General features: G+C 25.7%; 1 long non-coding RNA gene across 1 annotated transcript; it reads left to right on the top strand.

Moving 5' to 3' along the window:
• The first annotated feature begins 10,815 nt into the window (after positions 1-10,815).
• Positions 10,816-11,170, top strand: LOC135925550 (uncharacterized). The gene is made up of 3 exons (XR_010571676.1): positions 10,816-10,868; positions 10,915-10,983; positions 11,028-11,170. It is a non-coding gene; the product is annotated as an uncharacterized LOC135925550 (long non-coding RNA).
• Positions 11,171-19,028: the final 7,858 nt, after the last annotated feature.

Here is a 19,028-nt window from a genome sequence, read left to right as displayed (position 1 = left end):
CTTTGAAAAATGAATAAGACTTCAAAGCATCTTAAACTCCAAGATGTTATTACCATATAATTTATTCGCGAATCATTTCAGAAAAAAAAAAATTTCTAAAAAAAAAATTATAAAACACATTTAGAAAAAAAATTAAAATAAGAATATCTTATCAGGTTCCATATTCAGATCAAAATACTTCAGGTTGGTACAATTAGAAATGGGCAAAACAAAATTGTAAAAGAAAATCCTAGCCATAATTAGCAGAAAAAGAATTAAAGCGTAAACCTAAGATGAGCAAAAATGATTTTTTTTCCCAGCCATTTTCAACAAGATGAGAAAATAAAAAATATGATGTGTAATTTAGGCATGCCAAATTTAGAATAATAATATAAAATAAAAAAATTTTTTACTTAGAAATATTTTATTAAAAATATAAATAAATATTAGACGATAAGTAAGATGAGATTGGAGAGAATTAAATACACGACTTAGATATAATAATAATAAATGTAATTGGTAATAACTTTTGTAGAAGCTTCTACTACGACAGAACCCGCTATAACACAAGGTATTATATTCTATATATATATATGTGTTAACGTCAATGTGTTATTTTTTCAACTTTGAATCATTGTTTCGAGCGCTTTTTTAAAAAAATTTAAAATCTGATTTTACCGGAAATACGTTCCATCATGTTTGGAATACCAATCTTTATGAATTATAGACAATTTTGCTGTTAACCTTTGATGTCATTCATAATTTATATAAAAAAAATGTATGGAAAATCTGACATAAATTTATACTAAATTCTAAAGCACATGGCAAAATTTGTCTGAAATTTATAAGGGTCGATATTCCAAACATGATGGAATACATTTTCGGAAAAATCAGATTTTTAAATTTCAAAAAATGATTCAAAGTTGAAAAAAATAACACACGTTGCCTTAAAAGACACATATCATATCATATATACTATATTTTAATCTTATAAAAATTGTATGATACGATACATCAAGTTTGTATCTCAAAAATGTAGTTTTGTAAAAAAAATAATTTACTTTTGATAACTAGCTACATTCATGTAAGGGTTGTTAAGGTTCGATTTGAGCTATTATAAAAAAAATATATAGCTCGAAGAATTTGGTCATACACGAAGGTTTGGACATCTACTAAAGAAAATCTCGAAGTTTGAGCCATATTTTTTTATGGATAAAATATCGAGTTGGTAGTTTTTAAAAAAATCGGCTCAAAACGAGCCGCTTAACAACGCTACATTCGTGACACAGAAACTCCCGATAAATCAAAAACTATTAGCTATGTTTACCGATCTACAAATATCTAGTGTTGTCCTCAATATTTTAGCCAGAAAAAAATAATGTCCAAGGCTCTAGATTTCGTTAAATCGATGTTCAAGCCTTTTGTGCTATCTATGAGAAAAATCTTTACGCTTCCATAAAATTTTGCTCGATAAAATATCGAGTTGGCGGTTTTCACAGAAACTCCTGATAAATCAAAAACTATTAGCTATGTTCACTGATTCTACAAATATCTAGTGTTGTCCTCAGTATTTTAGCCAGAAAAAGATAATGTCCAAGGCTCTAGATTTCGTTAAATCGATGTTCAAGCCTTTTGTGCTATCTACGAGAAAAATCTTTACGCTTCCATAAAATTTTGCTCGATAAAATATCGAGTTGGCGGTTTTCACAGAAACTCCCGTTAAATCAAAAACTATTAGCTATGTTCACTGATTCAACAAATATCTAGTGTTGTCCTCAGTATTTTAGCCAGAAAAAAATAATGTCCAAGGCTCTAGATTTCGTTAAATCGATGTTCAAGCCTTTTGTGCTATCTACGAGAAAAATCTTTACGCTTCCATAAAATTTTGCTCGATAAAATATCGAGTTGGCCGTTTTCACAGAAACTCCCGATAAATCAAAAACTATTAGCTATGTTCACTGATTCAACAAATATCTAGTGTTGTCCTCAGTATTTTAGCCAGAAAAAAATGATGTCCAAGGTTCTAGATTTCGTTAAATCGATGTTCAAGCCTTTTGTGCTATCTAGCCGTTAACAGCACTGCAAATATCTGAGCCCAATTTTCTTATTTCGTTAAAACAGGAGGAGATTTTAAAAAACAAAAAAAAATTAGCACGTTCCTTCCCGTTAAGAAAAAATAAACCAACTTTGTCCTATCCTGAATTCATCCCTTTTTCGAGCTCGGTCTGGATTCAAAAAATGGTGGTACATCTTTCAACAAAATAAAATTGACCCTAGATAATATTGGCGCCATTTTATAAATGACATCAAAAGGGGGGACATAAAAACGTGAGAAGCGAATGAAAAAAGTTAGATGATTTCATTACGTGATTTACATAATTTAAATATATTTTAAAAAAAATGTGAATTAGCCCCGATTAAGATTTGTATATCCTATTTTTTAAAATCATATTTATTTAAAGTTCTCCTTCCTTCCTTCCTTCCTTCCTTCCTTCCTTCCTTCCTTCCTTCCTTCCTTCCTTCCTTCCTTCCTTCCTTCCTTCCTTCCTTCCTTCCTTCCTTCCTTCCTTCCTTCCTTCCTTCCTTCCTTCCTTCCTTCCTTCCTTCCTTCCTTCCTTCCTTCCTTCCTTCCTTCCTTCCTTCCTTCCTTCCTTCCTTCCTTCCTTCCTTCCTTCCTTCCTTCCTTCCTTCCTTCCTTCCTTCCTTCCTTCCTTCCTTCCTTCCTTCCTTCCTTCCTTCCTTCCTTCCTTCCTTCCTTCCTCCGTTATTTCTTATCTTATAGGTCTACATCTGATATAATAATATCATCACTTTTTTTTGGAGGCGTTTTGTTTTATTCTTAGACGATACTCTAGCCAACCTGCCTTTTTTTTGCAAAAATTCAAATGCAGCTATTCAAATCGACGAAGGTGTCTTAGCAAATATAAATCGCACAATTTTTTGTCGCGCGGTTCGGCAATTTATTTTTATCTCAAATTTCTCTTCTCTTCTCTTCTCTTCTCTTCTCTTCTCTTCTCTTCTCTTCTCTTCTCTTCTTCTTCTCTTCTCTTCTCTTCTCTTCTCTTCTTCTTCTCTTCTCTTCTCTTCTCTTCTTCTTCTCTTCTCTTCTCTTCTTCTTCTCTTCTCTTCTCTTCTCTTCTCTTCTCTTCTCTTCTCTTCTCTTCTCTTCTTCTTCTCTTCTCTTCTCTTCTCTTCTCTTCTCTTCTCTTCTCTTCTCTTCTCTTCTCTTCTCTTCTCTTCTCTTCTCTTCTTCTTCCTCTTCTCTTCTCTTCTCTTCTCTTCTCTTCTCTTCTCTTCTCTTCTCTTCTCTTCTCTTCTCTTCTCTTCTCTTCTCTTCTCTTCTCTTCTCTTCTCTTCTCTTCTCTTCTCTTCTCTTCTCTTCTCTTCTCTTCTCTTCTCTTCTCTTCTCTTCTCTTCTCTTCTCTACGAGGCTTCATTACTTGTTTTCTTCTTTCTTCATCTTCAGAATTCTAAATAGCTGCTTAAAAATAGAATTTAATTTTATAAGACTAAAAACAATAAAAAAAATACACAACGTATTCTGCTTGTCAATATCTATAATATTTAAAAAATAACTAACCTTAAAAAAGGGTATCCTGGCTCCTTTTCTCAAATAGAATATCTCTATTCAGAATTAGAAAACAAAAAAAGAGATTAGATTACGCAACCAAAAAAGATTTTAATTTTAAACATATTTTTTTAATATTTATCTTATTTTTAAAATCTGATTATAGAGTCTGCACCAGTAAATAACAGTAATATGGAACGAGACAATTTATATAATATGTTTTTTTTCTTAAAAGCTATATAAGCTATATCAAATAAATTGTGTAGGACTTTGAGAATCGTATTGTATAAAACATTGACCTTTATATTTTAAAATATGATGATAAAATGAGATATTGATATAGGAATAAATTTTTTTTATCGAGTTTAAATCTTTAAATAAATCTTGATTAGCATATAAAGAATGTTTCGCTAAAACATTGATAAACACAATTCACATTATATTTGAATGAAGTGAATCTGAATATTATTTATCTATAATAATTTTTTTTTCTTTCTTAGCTTACAGAATTCTACCAACAGGAGAAGAAATCGTTGATGAACAGTAAAAAAAATCCTGATTTCACTTTCTTATGCTGCTTTCTTTTCTTTTCTTTTCTTTTCTTTTCTTTTCTTTTCTTTTCTTTTCTTTTCTTTTCTTTTCTTTTCTTTTCTTTTCTTTTCTTTTCTTTTCTTTTCTTTTCTTTTCTTTTCTCTTTTCTTTTCTTTTCTTTTCTTTTCTTTTCTTTTCTTTTCTTTTCTTTTCTTTTCTTTTCTTTTCTTTTCTTTTTTCTCAATTTTTATTTTTCTATAGGTCACAGAAGAAGTGATTGAATGAAAAGTTCCGATTCTATAAATCTTATGCTGTTATTAATAATATATTATTTTGGCAATATAATTATCATATATCCTAAAGAAAAAAAAACGAATTAAACCTAACATGTGATTATATTTTAAAAATCAAATGGTAACAACATTTTGCGAATTTTATTATATATATATATATATATAATTTAATATGGTTTTTAAAATAAATTTGAATAAAATATTAAAATTAATATTCATATTTCAAATGATCGGATTAGACTTATTTAGTGAAGATTTTTATATTTAAGTCAACTTTAGTAGGTGCCATTGACTGTAGCAGATACAATTGAAAGATTAATTCGTGTTAATGTGTCGTTCAATGGCGAATTTTAATACATGTACAATTTTTTTTAGTAAATATACCTTCAGTTTTAGGTTGGTATATTAATGTCATTCATTAATCATATTATATATAAAATAAGAAGTGATAACGAGAAAAAATTGTTAAAAATAAAAAGATAAACCTTCACCTAGCCCATATGAGCATAGTTCTGAAACAAAATATATTAAATTTTGATTTATAAATTATAATTATTTTGTGTTTATTAATTACGGAATTTGAGAATTTAAAAAACTTATCAAAAAAAAGCAAGTTTTGAGAAATTTAAAAACAACCGCGAATTTTTGAGCGTAACGGACACAATCAAATATTGTCTTGCGTAAGCGGGGGCATATAATGAAAGCAGTGCTGACACCCATACATAACTGGTTTGTGTAGTAAGAGTGAAAGGGCGTGAATTTTTACTATTGCCATCGCAAGCGGGAGGGCCTTGAATAAGAAATTATATTTATTGCATTAAACAATCTTGAGATTAATAAAAGAAAAGTGGGCGATTTTTTAACACCACGTTTTCTTAAACCCTTTAAAAATATTATATAAAAATATGTAAAAATTTATAAAATTACTAAGTAAAAATATATATTAATAGTATCGAAGGCTCTAAAAAGATTCGATACCATTAATATTAATATTATATTTTTATTTAGTAATTTTATATATTTTTTATATATTTTTATATAGTTGTTTTAATATTTTAAGTGTTTAATCATTTTATTTAAAATTATACCAATATCAATATTATCAAAAATTTTAAAATTAGATTATATCTATAGGAAATTTTTTATTATATATTTAAAAAGATGTAAAATCATTTTTTACACAACAGCCACAAATTTTATTAAATATCCTATAAAACCATTGAAAAATAATTGAGTTTTAGATAACAAATATTTATACCATATAATTCCTAAGGACTTAAATGCTTGTTCCGATGCATAAGTAATTAAAATTTTTAAAAAATCAATCATAAAAATATCTATAAAAAAAAACTTATTAAAAAGTTTCTTTTTTGAATGTATAAATTATTTGCCATTTTAACAAATAATAAAGATAACATTTTATGTCTCAAAAATCTAAATTTTTTTTGGATATTTGTAAAAATTTTAAAAAAAATAAATTTCAAAACAAAGAAAATATCCAATGATCTATTTCTAATGGATATTCAATAGTTATTTCATTTCAAATTTATTTATTTTATCATTATAAATATATAGGTTAAAAATTCAATTTTATTTTTAAGCCAGGCTCTAAAATAATTCTTGAAAATTCATTGACCCGATATGAATTTTCATTTTTGATCATTTTAACTGCCCAACCTGTCTCCGGATTATTAAAATTGCGATTTTTGAAATTTTAACTGTATTTAAATCGTTCCAAAGAGAAATGGGGGATATGGGCAATAATGTCCATTATGTTATAACATTTTACAATGACTAAATGAATATATTTAAATTTCTTGAATTTTTTTTAAAATTTTTATAACCCGGCCCGAATTTTAGTTATGTTATGTTATTTTTGGCTCGTCTGAGGTTCGGTCGGTTCTAACCTTCCAGGATTTTTGATATAAATCTAAATGTAACCAATCATAATACTATTATAAAACTTAAATAATTATTTTGATATTTGAATAATAAAATTGTTATATGCCATTATAGCGATGAATATTTTCGAAAAAAAAAATATTTCCGCGAATGCATTGCCATCGTAAAAATATTACTTCCGAATGTATTTCGGCCACGAATTACCTTAATGATAATATTTTAACGTATGTTTACGGTAATCATCAAGGAATATTGTTTTGTGGTTAATTTACTAGTTACAAAAATATATTATATTATTTTAAAATTTAATATAATTATTTTTTGTTAGGAGTAGGCAGTGGCGTAGCCAGGATTTTATCATGGGGGGGGGGGGGGTTGGGATTTTTTTTTGGGAGTTGGCTTTGCCCCCCAAACTTTCTTTTTTGAACACTTAATTGCTTATATTTTTGGATTTGTTAAAATTGTTTTATATTTTCATATAACAATTAGGGTATTTTATTATATATTTTACATTCCTTTATTTAATCATGTATATATTTTTATTAATTAAAATATTTTCAAAATGTTGATATTTTATATAATACAGATTTTAATATTAAAAATTATAATGTATAAAGACTCTATTTTAAAAAAAGTAATTTTTTACAATTATATAAAATATGTGTAATTCTTATGCAAATAATGGTATTTAAAAAAATATGATATTATTATTATCTTATAAATAATACTTTTTTTACAAAAAATTGATTATATATTAAAACTAATAAAATTTTATTGCTATTTTTTGATTTGAATTTAAAAAGAGAGATCTACTTTTCTCTGAGATTTTGCTAATTCATCTAAAATCAAATTTTTATCTAAAATAATCTCCTTATAAACGTTTTTCACCGGTTGTGTTTCTTAAATAGGTTTTTAACCTTTTTAAAGTTGAAAAAGACTTTTCATTAGTGCAGGTACTAATGGACAAGGTAGCTAAAATAATTAATAATGTTTTGATATTAGGCAGAATCTAAAATGCAATTACACATAGAAAGGGCTTGCAGAGAATTTTTTGTTCTCAAATAATACCCTATTCTGTCAAGATTTTTATACCAAAATTCGACATCACAAAGTAACTTATCATATGAACCTACTAAATCATCAGCATAAAACTCTGAGATTTTTTTAATATCCTCTCGTGTTTCAAGTGTAATCAACAGTTTAGACTCAAAAGGCAAAAAAAAATAAAAGCTTTTTAAATATAATTATGACTAATAAATCTTTCTTTTAATTGAAATAAAAATGTATCAATAAGGAAAATAAAAATGATTATTTTATAAAAATCCTCAATCGTAGATGCATCAATATTTGATCGATTGGATTGTCTAGAGACTACTCTAGGTTTAAAAATTTCAATTCCAAACATATTAGCAATCTCCTTTACTTTTTCATATATTACATGAAATTTTTCATCCACATTCTTTCTGATATTTGTTGATATTTCAACAATATCCTTTGCTCTATTCATAATCTTCCTTAAATCCAAATCAATTTTTTGTAGCAGTTTGCTAAAATCATATGTATAATTAAATAAAAAATAAACATATTGAATTGAAAATAAAAACTGTGGCTTAATAATAGCCTGCAAAAGATTTTCAGCATCTGCTATCTTTTTCCTTGCTTGATATATAAAATTCTAGTGCTGCAAAGACAACATCATATATTTCAATAAAGAGTTTCACCGACTCTTGTCTTTCGATAAATCTGGTCGGACAAAATCTTTTTAGTTTTTTTTTTGATTTTTTGAGTCAATATCATGATACGTTTTAATAAATAACTCCCAATAGCTGCAAACAAAATAAATATATACGTATATCTATTATTATTTATAATAAATTGAAAACATAAAAATCAAGCGTTTATTAAGAATTTATTAAATTAAAATTAAAATTTTTAAAAAATAAAATAAATTTTTAAAAAATAAAATTTTTAAAAATAAAATAAATTTTTAAAAAATAAAATTTTATAAAATAAATTTTTAAAAAATAAAATTTAAAAAAAATAAAAGAATTTTAAAAAAATAAAATTTAAAAAAAATAAAATTTTAAAAAAATAAAATAATTTTTTTTAAAATTTTTTATGGGGGGGGGGGGGAAGGGGGGTATGCCACTGGGAGTAGGGTTTGAGGTTCGGCCCAAAACCCTTCATAAAAGAAAATAAATAAAAAAATTAGGCTTTTTTCCACTAAAATTGAATTCATTTGAGATCCTGATCAAATTACAATCTAAGTTGTCAATTTTGATCTCTTAAGTCTCAAAATCTGAAAATTATATAATAAAATAAGCTATTTTTATTGTAAAATCAAAAATAGTATTCTAAAATCATTTTTCGTTATTTACAAATTAGGCGGAGCTAATGTTTGGGATTCACGAATTGTCGTTTAGAAGAAACAAGTTTAAAAAAACATTTTGAGGTAACTCAAGGAGAGAAGGAATACTTTTTTAAAGATCAGAAACCCTGATTGTCCTATTGCTGCAGATCCGTCAAATTATTTTTTGTTTTTTTTACAAAAATAATGGAATGGGTAATTTGACGAATAAACTAGTAAAGAATATTAAAGTATTTGTTAGCATTGTTATTTTTTGTTTTTTTTCAGTTTTTTCCAATTTTTTCCCGTTTTTTTTCCGTTTTTTTGTTTTTCTTTATTTTAATTCTTACAAAACATTATTTTTTTATTTTTTTTTTAAAAATGGAAGATTTAGGACATGTTTCATAATTTTATTTAATTTGCAAAAATTTATAAATTTTGAGGTTTTTATTTTTCAAAACATTTTGGACACAGCCTAAATAAAATTTTTTTTTTTTATTAGGGTTAACAATAAAAACTAAAGAAATAAATTAATCAAAAAAAATTCTTGCGACCTAAGAATAGTGTTGTTAAAAAGCCTAATTTGGCCCTCTTTTTCAAAACGAAACAATCTAGAGTTAAGATTTTAGCTAAAAATTTATCTTATGAAAGCATAGAGATTTGGTAGACTGGATGTCCAAAAGCATTTCTCCCAGCAACGAGCTAAATCATTAGGCTTTGTTATTTTGATTTAAAATCTTAAAGGGGCCGTTTTTTTAAAAATCGACAAGAATTGGTTTTTTTAAAAATAACACTACCAAAGAACCATCTTAAAATCGCCTTACATTGAAATTATTTTTATTTCTAGAAAATAATGGACAAATTTTTTAAAAGAACTAGAAAGATTTATTTCTACTTATAGTAGAATCACCCAACTTATCAAATTTGAACAAAAATTCCTTAATGAGTGCCCAAATTAAAAAAAAGCTCAACTGTTATAAAAATAAAAAACTTTTGTTTATTATTCATTCATTTGTTATTGTGAAATGATAGTGAAATGATAATATCTATATAATATAAATAAAACGACGTGTCACAATGTAAATACTATTTAGCCAATGGTATTCTTTTAAAAAAAAATATAAGTCCAATAAAAATCATCATAGCTTATTCGGTTCCAGATATTATCATACCATATTAAACATACATTCACCAAAGCTAACAGTAACATCTTATACATCATAAACACACATATATTTTACGAGAAATCTTAAATCTTATATTAATATTACACTTAATTAATAGGTATTATATTACACTTCTTAGTTTTTTTTATCTTATAGGCAATGGTACAATTCATATTATAAAAATAACAAAACCAAGTTAAATTTTTTTAATTTAATTACTATTTTATTAATTTTTTTTTAGATTCCTGCACAAGATACCATTCAACAAAACAGAATTTCAATATCAAAAATACAAAAAATTTTTTAATTTTTTTCAAAATTAATCAGGAGAATACTATAGAAATGGACAGGCACTTTGCCATAGCGAGAAAAGGCAAGAGCAAGGTCTTATTGCTTCAACATTCAATCATCTTGAAGATACGGGAAAATAAACAATCAAATTGTAGTAGCAATGAAAATCAAGAGCAAGGTTATTATTGCTTCAACATCCTTAACTAAATTTTATATTCTTTTAAATTTTTTATTTTTATTATGGATTTGGAAAAATTTATTCAAAATTATTATATGTATTAGATGTGGCTTGAGAAAAAATTTAAGGTTTAAATCTAAACCAAGACCTATACAAATTTCTTATTTTGATTATGTTCTATGCTCATTATTTCAAAATATTTATGAAATTTTATTTTTATTTAATACGATTATAAATATAAATGTAAAAATTTTTCAAAAAGATATAATATAAAATATTTAAATATAAATAAATGTAAAAATTGATTATATATCTTAAACGATTTTTAATAATAATATATAATCAAAAAATTAAGTAATAAAAGAATTTCCTCAAGATGGCGTATTTTATTCTATTTTTTTCTTATCTTTATGGCCTGGGCACGATATAGCGAAGACCGAAACAGCGAAAATCAGGGAACATTATGGCGAAAATTTTTGATATGAGAAAAGTATATAATTAGTTTTAATGAAATATTAATAATTTAATGTGATACAGTAAATTAATAGAATAATTTAGGAAACAAATTCAATTCAGTTTACAAGCAACTTTCTCATAAGAGATACTCATGAAAGTATAAATTTTTTAGCAATTGACTTTAGAAATTTAGATGATTTTAGGCCCAAATTTAATTCAGCCAACCTAAAATGCAAAAAGAAGATACAGAGGTCATGCTTACTTCTGCTGAAGTTATAGATTTATTTTTTTTATTATATTAAATTAAATTTCTTAGTTGAAAATAATTCAGCTTGCAAATGATAATAAATCAGCAGGAAAAGCAGCTATTGAAGATTATTATTATATGAATATAATATTCCTTTTTTTTCAACCCTTTAAATAAACATAATTAATAAATCTATTTTAGATGATTGTCATTTTCCAATAGATAACCTGTTAATATTTTATGAATGCATTTTGTATTATGATTGTGTTATTATAATATTATATATTATTCAGTGCAAATATAAATGATCAATCTGTCTATGCAGTGTATACTTAAATTTGAATGTAAAAGTTATTATTTAAAATATAAATAATTAAAAAAAACCCTTTATTTACTAATATTAAATTAAATTTCTTAGTGGCAAATAATTCAGCTTGCAAATGATAATAAATCAGCAGGAAAAGCAGCTATTGAAGATTATTATATGAATATAATATTCCTTTTTTTCAACCCTTTAAAATAAACATAATTAATAAATCTATTTTAGATGATTGTCATTTTCCAATAGATAGACTGTTAATATTTTATGAATGCATATTGTATTATGATTGTGTTATTATATTATTATATATTATTCAGTGCAAATTGATTCTGTCTATGCAGTGTATACTTAAAATTGAATGTAAAAGTTATTATTTAAAATATAAATAATTAAAAAAAACCCTTTATTTACTATGAATAAATTTTTATAAGAAAGAAAGATATATTGTTTGCCATGCTTTTAAATTAAATTTACAAAAAATCAGTATTTATAAATTGAAAATATATAAATACCATATTTAGGATTTAAAAATGATTCATATTATATTAGGCAAGGCAATAACAATTGTGAAAAAATTAATAACATATTTATTGGTCAGTTATTTTGTATAAATCAAAATGATTCATATTATATTAGGCAAGGCAATAACAATTGTGAAAATATTAATAACATATTTATTGGCCTATAAGTTATTTTGTATAAATCATTTTTATAATATATTTTAAAAAATTAATATTAAACATTATATTTAATTAAAAATACAATAAATATACAAAATATTACTATTTTATTGATAATATTTAAAGATAGAGTTTATGTAATGGCCATACATTATTAATGTCATATACAAAAAATTAATATTAAACATTATATTTAATTAAAAATACACTAAATAAACAAAATATTAGTATTTTATTGATAATATTTAAAGACGATAGAGTTCATATAATGGCCATACATTATTAATGTCATATACAAAAAATTAGTATTCATAAATTGACAATATATAAATACCATGATAATAATTTAATTTATTTAGAAAAAATTAACATATTTAATAATATACTAAATAAATTAATAATAGATATAATATTATTTTATGACTTTTTAGTGGAGTTATACATAATGGGAACATTTTTTATTTTTCGCTATTCTGATTTTCGCTGTTTCGTAACGAATTCAGTAGCACTGAAAATCAAGAGCAAGGTATTATTGCTTCAACATCCTTAACAGTAAATTTGATATTCTTTTTAATTTTTATTATATAAACTGGTTACCAACTTTTTTTTTATAAATTATTATGGGTTTGAAAAAATATTCTCAAAATAATTATGGTCTCGGACCTTACTTGGGATTTCTTTTAATATTAAATATGCCTAGTCCATGTCGGGTCCTGATAAAAAAAACCAAGACCTATATAAATTTCTTATATTTTTTTCTTCTGGTCATAGGTTACTATATTTGAATAATAGCTGATATAATATGTTATCAAAATATAATAGTATATAATTAATTTTTTATTTTTTTAAAAAAAAGGTAAAAAATATAGAAATAGAGCTTACGGAAAAGGATAAGGAATAAAAAAAAAAGAAAGCTAGGGTGAGAAGAGATAAGGCATAGACATGGAAGGTTATTCAATGAAGAGATAAAACTTAGATAGTCAGAGCGAATAATGACGGTAGCAAGACTTTGTCGTAGGAAGAGTGATTCCTTAGGCTGATGGGGTTTTTCAAGAATTCGGTGGGAGCAGACTCGTAACCGGGAGAAGAGTCGTGATGGAAAGATAGAACAGATTGGCGCACCTCGGCGAGGGTGAAATAAGTAGGAAAAATATTGAGCGGAGGGGGAGGTATGAAATCACCTCCGGAAAGGTGCTTTAATTTAAAAGTTTGTTGAAACATTCTTTATTACTAGTTGCAAAATGAGTCGTCAGAAGTTAGTAAGCGGAGAGCGGATTTGATGCTTAGGTTTTTTATTTTGTTCGAAATTATCTTCGCCTTTGATTGGAGGCTGGAAAGTTTTTTAAAAAAGGGTTTTGGCTACTTGTACTCCGGAATCTTTAGGAATTCTAGAGGTAATGGGAGGTTTGTCGGATTTTAGGAAGTTAATGATATCGCCATGAGTGGTAGGTGGGAGGGGAATAAATGTGTCTAATGTGGTTGGTATGTAGGCGTAATGGGATGAGGTGGAAGAATGGCTGAGTGGAAAAAATGGAAAGGGAATTTAGGAAGGGAGGAAAAGGACCCTTTCCAGACTCAGGACAAACGATGCGATTGGTTTTGTGCAAACCTTTCATTGAATTTATGCTGTTTAATTAATGTAATTGTATTTATTTGAATCTTTCTTTCTTTCATATTAATTTACAGCCTAGCTTGGAATATTTAGACAATATTTTTTTAAAGGGTTTTAGCAGGAGTAGTCAGAAACTATAGTCTTGATAAAATATTTTAAATTCGTGATAACACGTTTTATAAATTATACAAAAATTTATTGATTGTTTTCCAAAAAGTAGGAAACAAGAAATAAGATACATTGATTATCTTATATTTTAAAATGCATATTGATTTTAACCTACAATATTTCGCGTATTTATGAAATTTTATTTTATTAAATACGCTTATAAATATAAATCACAAGATATAAAATATTTTATAGAGATATAATATATAAATAAATGTAAAAATTAATTATATATATTAAACAATTGCTATAATAATAATTTATAATAAGAAAATAAAGTAATAAAATAATTTCCGTAAGAGGGCGCATTTATTTAATTTTTTTAAATTTGTCTATTATATTTATATAACAAAAAATATCGGAATAAATTTACAACGGAATATGAATATGAATATATATTTTCATAATATAAAATGATATAAATTTAAAATTCATGTTTGCTTTTTTCAAATTTTTTTTTTGGAAGAATAGATAAATTGATAAATTATCAAAATGAAAGAAATATTAAATAATCCCATTATAATTCATTGAAAATAATAGACATTTAAAACATATTTATTTTTAAATTTAAAACTTTCTTTTCTCTCAAAATGATGAAATAAGATGCTTTTTTATAGGAACTGATGGAAACACAGTGGCAGGCCATAACTACTAAATTTTATTTATGACAAATAGATGAAATTAACATTATCTTGAAAACATCTTAAATTTTAAGTTTATTTAATATTATAAAATAATATAAATTTGAATATAAAATAAAATGAAATAAGTTGGTAAAAATTACGATATATTTTATACAAGGTAAATCAAATATTATAATTGTTATAAGTTATTTTAATTAATATTATAATTTATTTAAAATTAATTTAAAATTATAATTTTATATTTATTATTATTTTTTTAAATTTAATTTTAATTAATATATTATTTTATTTTAATTTATTAAAAACGTCATCTATAACAAGAACTATGAGTATTAGATTAATATTTGGAAAATTAATAAGGGAGACTTAATCCCGGATCTAGCATAGGCTATATTTTTTATTATTGATTGGAAAACCTAGATAATTTTTTAAAAAAGGATACTCATTTAGATTCAAAGCAGCATCCTATTTTATATAATATTAAAGTGATCAGGCATAAATAGAAAAAAGGAAGTCGGGAGTTAATAACATTATATCTGTAAATTAAAAAATAGTAAAAATTATATACGTTGAAAAAAAATAAAATAATATTAATTAAAATGATACTTTTACTTCATGATAATAATCATAAAAATCATCCAGATCTTTTATTAATACTTTAATTCATTTAAATTAATAATCAAAGAAAAAATATATATACGGCATTGTGTTATTTTTTCAACTTTATAATCATTTTTTGAATTTAAATATCAGATTTTATCTGAAATGTATTGTATAATGTTTGGAATATCTACTTTATGAATTTCATATAATTTTGCCATGAACTATTGAACTTACTACTATAATTTATATTTCGTTTTTTCGTAAATTTTTTTTATTATAATAATGGCAACTTTGTTTTGAATTCATAAGATAGGCATTGTAAGCTTGCTAAAATACATTTCAAGTAAAATGATTTAAAGTTGAAAAAAACAACACATTACCGGAAAAAACACGTTACCGCTAACATATATACTTTTAATTATTATTTTAATATAGTAATGCATTTTGAATTAATTAAGGTATTGGATTAAATGAAACTTATTTCTTCCATTGAAATTACCAACATATATATAGGCCATTTAGATTTAGTTTGTTTTATTATAATAGTGATACATTGATTAGAAGCGAAAATACGCAATAATTATTTGTAGATAATTTTTTTTTATATAAAAAAAAATACAATTTTATAATAAATTTAAACATTTCATAGTTTCACGATCGTAATTAAGATTATAAAATTTAAAAGCCAAATATCCTTAGCTTCCAGAATATTCGATTTGCTAGGTACATCCTCCTCTACCGTGCTTTCATTTTCAGCATCAGTCAGAGGGTGACACGACGTTACTTCAGTCGTTTCGAGTGGCGGGGTACAAGTTTCAGCTGTTGTCGTTTCTGTTGTGGTTTCGGTTGTGGTTCCTGTTGTCAAGGTCGGACAAGCAACAGGGGTTGTTGTTTCTGTCGTAGTTTCTGTCGTGGTTTCTGTTGTCAAGGACGGGCAGGAAGCAGGGGTTGTTGTTTCTGTAGTGGGTTCTGTAATGGTTACTGTTGTCAAGGACGGGCAAGCAGCAGGGGCTGTTGTGAGTGTAGTTGTTTCCGTTGTAGTACTGACGTACCCGCAACTGTGAGTTACATACGAATTTGTATCAGTATTTGTTTCAGTACTAGAATCGCTACCACTGTCAGTGCTAGTATCAGTATTAATATCGGTATTAGTATCGTAGGTGTTTGTATCGTAGGTATTAGTATCACCCGAATCGGTCGTTTCTAGGGTGCTGCTACCCGTACCGTAAGAGGTAGAAGGTGAATAACTGCTGGACGTTATTGTGCTATATTCTGAAATGGGGGTTGATTGACTAATCTTCACTGTTGGTTCCATGTCTTCTAGATTCTTACATTTTTTCGTGACTAGATAAAATAAAAAAAATATATCAATTAATAGGTTTGGAAATAAAGTTAAATATAATTAGGAAAAAAATTTTTTAAAAAATCGGAAAATTATTTTAAAGTGTTTTGATAATATACTTCTCTTCATCAATGATATATCCAAGGCAGGGAGAGCTCCTTCTGGCTTGTGTTCTTGTTCCAATAATCTCATATCTAAACTGTTATCCTCAACCTTTATATTTATTTATAATAAATATAATAAATTTATCAACTCTATAAACTCCCAAATTGGGTAACGAAGCAACCGAGTAATGTATTGTATTTGTAATAGTAATTACTTTTAAATAGAAATTTATATGTTGGTAATTGCTAAGGAATTAGTTAAAATTAAATTTACGGAATTCAAGCTCCCTTCGTAACTAGCGTACTCGTCTGGATTAGACTGATAATTCATATCGGAATTTATAATGGCCTCATCTTCATAGTTTTTTTCCAATATCCTGAACCATTTATTGTACTTTTTGGAATTGTCTATGTATTTTTCTTCGCTTTTCAAAAATTGAGTTACATTATTATCAAAAGAAATATAAATATATTTCTGTCCTTCAAATCGTTTTTACAATATATTAACATAATATCTTGTATTTAAACAAGCAGGATAAGGGAAGAACAGTTCTTCTAGCTATGTTAACTCAAGGTTTTAGCCTTTTTTTAAGGAATGTTATTTACTTGTATCATCTGATTCTAGTTTAGGCTTAAAATGGCAATGATTAGGAAGAATGATAGAAAAGAAAGGAATAGAAAAATAAATAAATAAAAATGTATATTAAATAAAAAGAATACTGGAATCATTCTCATATCAATAATATTAGAAACGGATCAAGAAACCATATATAATATAATGCTTTGTATTTCATAAGTTTGTGAGGAGAGACACTCCTAGCTATGATAACTCAAACGTTTAAGTGTTTCTTTAAGGAACATTTATTTTTATCATCCGATTCTAGTATAGATCGCTTAAAATGCCAATGAGCGGGAAGAATGATGGCAGAGAAAGAATTAGAAAAGGAATATATAATGATAGCCACTCGAATGTAAGTAATAATTAGAAACTGGCTAAGATACCCTCCGCTAAGTATTTTTTCTTCTAAGCAAAAATTAAGTTATATTCAATTTATAAAAATTATTTTTTTTTCTACGGAATACCAATCTTTTTTAGTATAATTTAAATAATTAATTTATAAATAAGGCTATGCCTACTCAAGAAAAAAACAGCTTATACTCCTATTTAATTTACCAAATACACGTAGTAGGAATTACTAAGTGTAAGTGATGCACGAATAAATATTTAGTAAATTTAAAGATATTCGTTGTACACCGTGAGTGTTGTTAAATAGCCTGATTAGGCCGATTTTAATTTGAGATTTTAACCAAAATAATATTACACTAGCATTAAAATTTCGCCTAGATGTAAAAACCTTTCTGGCATCTACGAGAAATCTTATCTTGCAGTCTTGCACAATATTTTTTTTGATTTAAAATATTGGGTTAAACCGTTCTTATAAAAATTTAAGCCGTTTAACATCACTACCGTTGTAACTCAATAAAAAAAGGTAAATAAAAAATAAGTTTACAAATTTTGGCTCTTTATGTCAAATTGACATAACAATAAGTGCTTGAACCTTTTATGCTGAGTTTTGCACTCTTACTAAAAATATTTGTTGATTTCAGTAAATATTAAAAACTTAATTTCAAACCCCTTTTGTTGAATATGATCAAAGATTGAATAAAAATATCTATTTTATATTCTCACGATGATATACATATACTTCTACAAATATAAAGTAATTATAAATTAAATGAATATGTAATTAATAAAGTATTACTCATTTTCCTCCACGGGAAAAAGCTGGATTCTTTCAACAGATTTAGAGCTCGCCTTGTCTAAAACATTATCGGCGTCGAGAAAATCTATCTTCTTTTGAGTAGCATTGATCTCCAAAGCCCCAGGCTTACCAGTTCCGTGAAATCTATTGGAGAAAGGAGTTTGCTGAAATTTGAGAAAAGGGGATCCTTGATAATCCATGGACGGCATCATCTGAATTTTTAATCTTTCCTCCGTTTTTAGGCACCTAAAATTTAATACAATGAACACCATTCGAAGCAACGACCTTCTCATCCACACTTAAAAAAGGGATTTAAATGAATCAATGTTCTTATATTTTCCTCGTTAATTCAGCCTAGCTATTTAATGTACAATGGGCTACTTTAATAAGCATTTAAACTTGATTACTTTTAATAATGATAAAAACATTTACGACGCAATAAATGGTTTGTTCGCAAAAATAATTTCTTACATTGTTTTTTAAAAAAATAAATAATATATATATAAAAAAAATCACGTTCTATTTTCTGACAATCATTTAAATAGCTCAAATAATTGATTTAGAAAACTTGTAATTTTATAGTTAAAATTACAAATATTTAAGAGTGCAGATTACTTTATATATGTTTGTAATGGGGAATTCGGAATCTCTTAATTCTAAATAATTTACTAAAGGCGGTTTTTGGGTTTTTTAAAAATTCGGTTTTACAGGAATTGTATCTCAGAAATGTATAGAGTTACCCAAACTGTAAATTTCAAACAATTTTGCCCAAGAACTTTAGAAACTACTTCTGATTTATATTAATTTTTGTATGGATTTTTCAAATAAATTA

The sequence above is a fragment of the Gordionus sp. m RMFG-2023 genome, chromosome 2 (assembly GCF_954871325.1).
Source record: "Gordionus sp. m RMFG-2023 chromosome 2, tfGorSpeb1-WG-v2, whole genome shotgun sequence".
NCBI lineage: Eukaryota > Metazoa > Nematomorpha > Gordioida > Chordodea > Parachordodidae > Gordionus > Gordionus sp. m RMFG-2023.
Note: the sequence above shows the minus strand (reverse complement) of the source record. Positions and strands in the feature narration are given on the sequence as shown.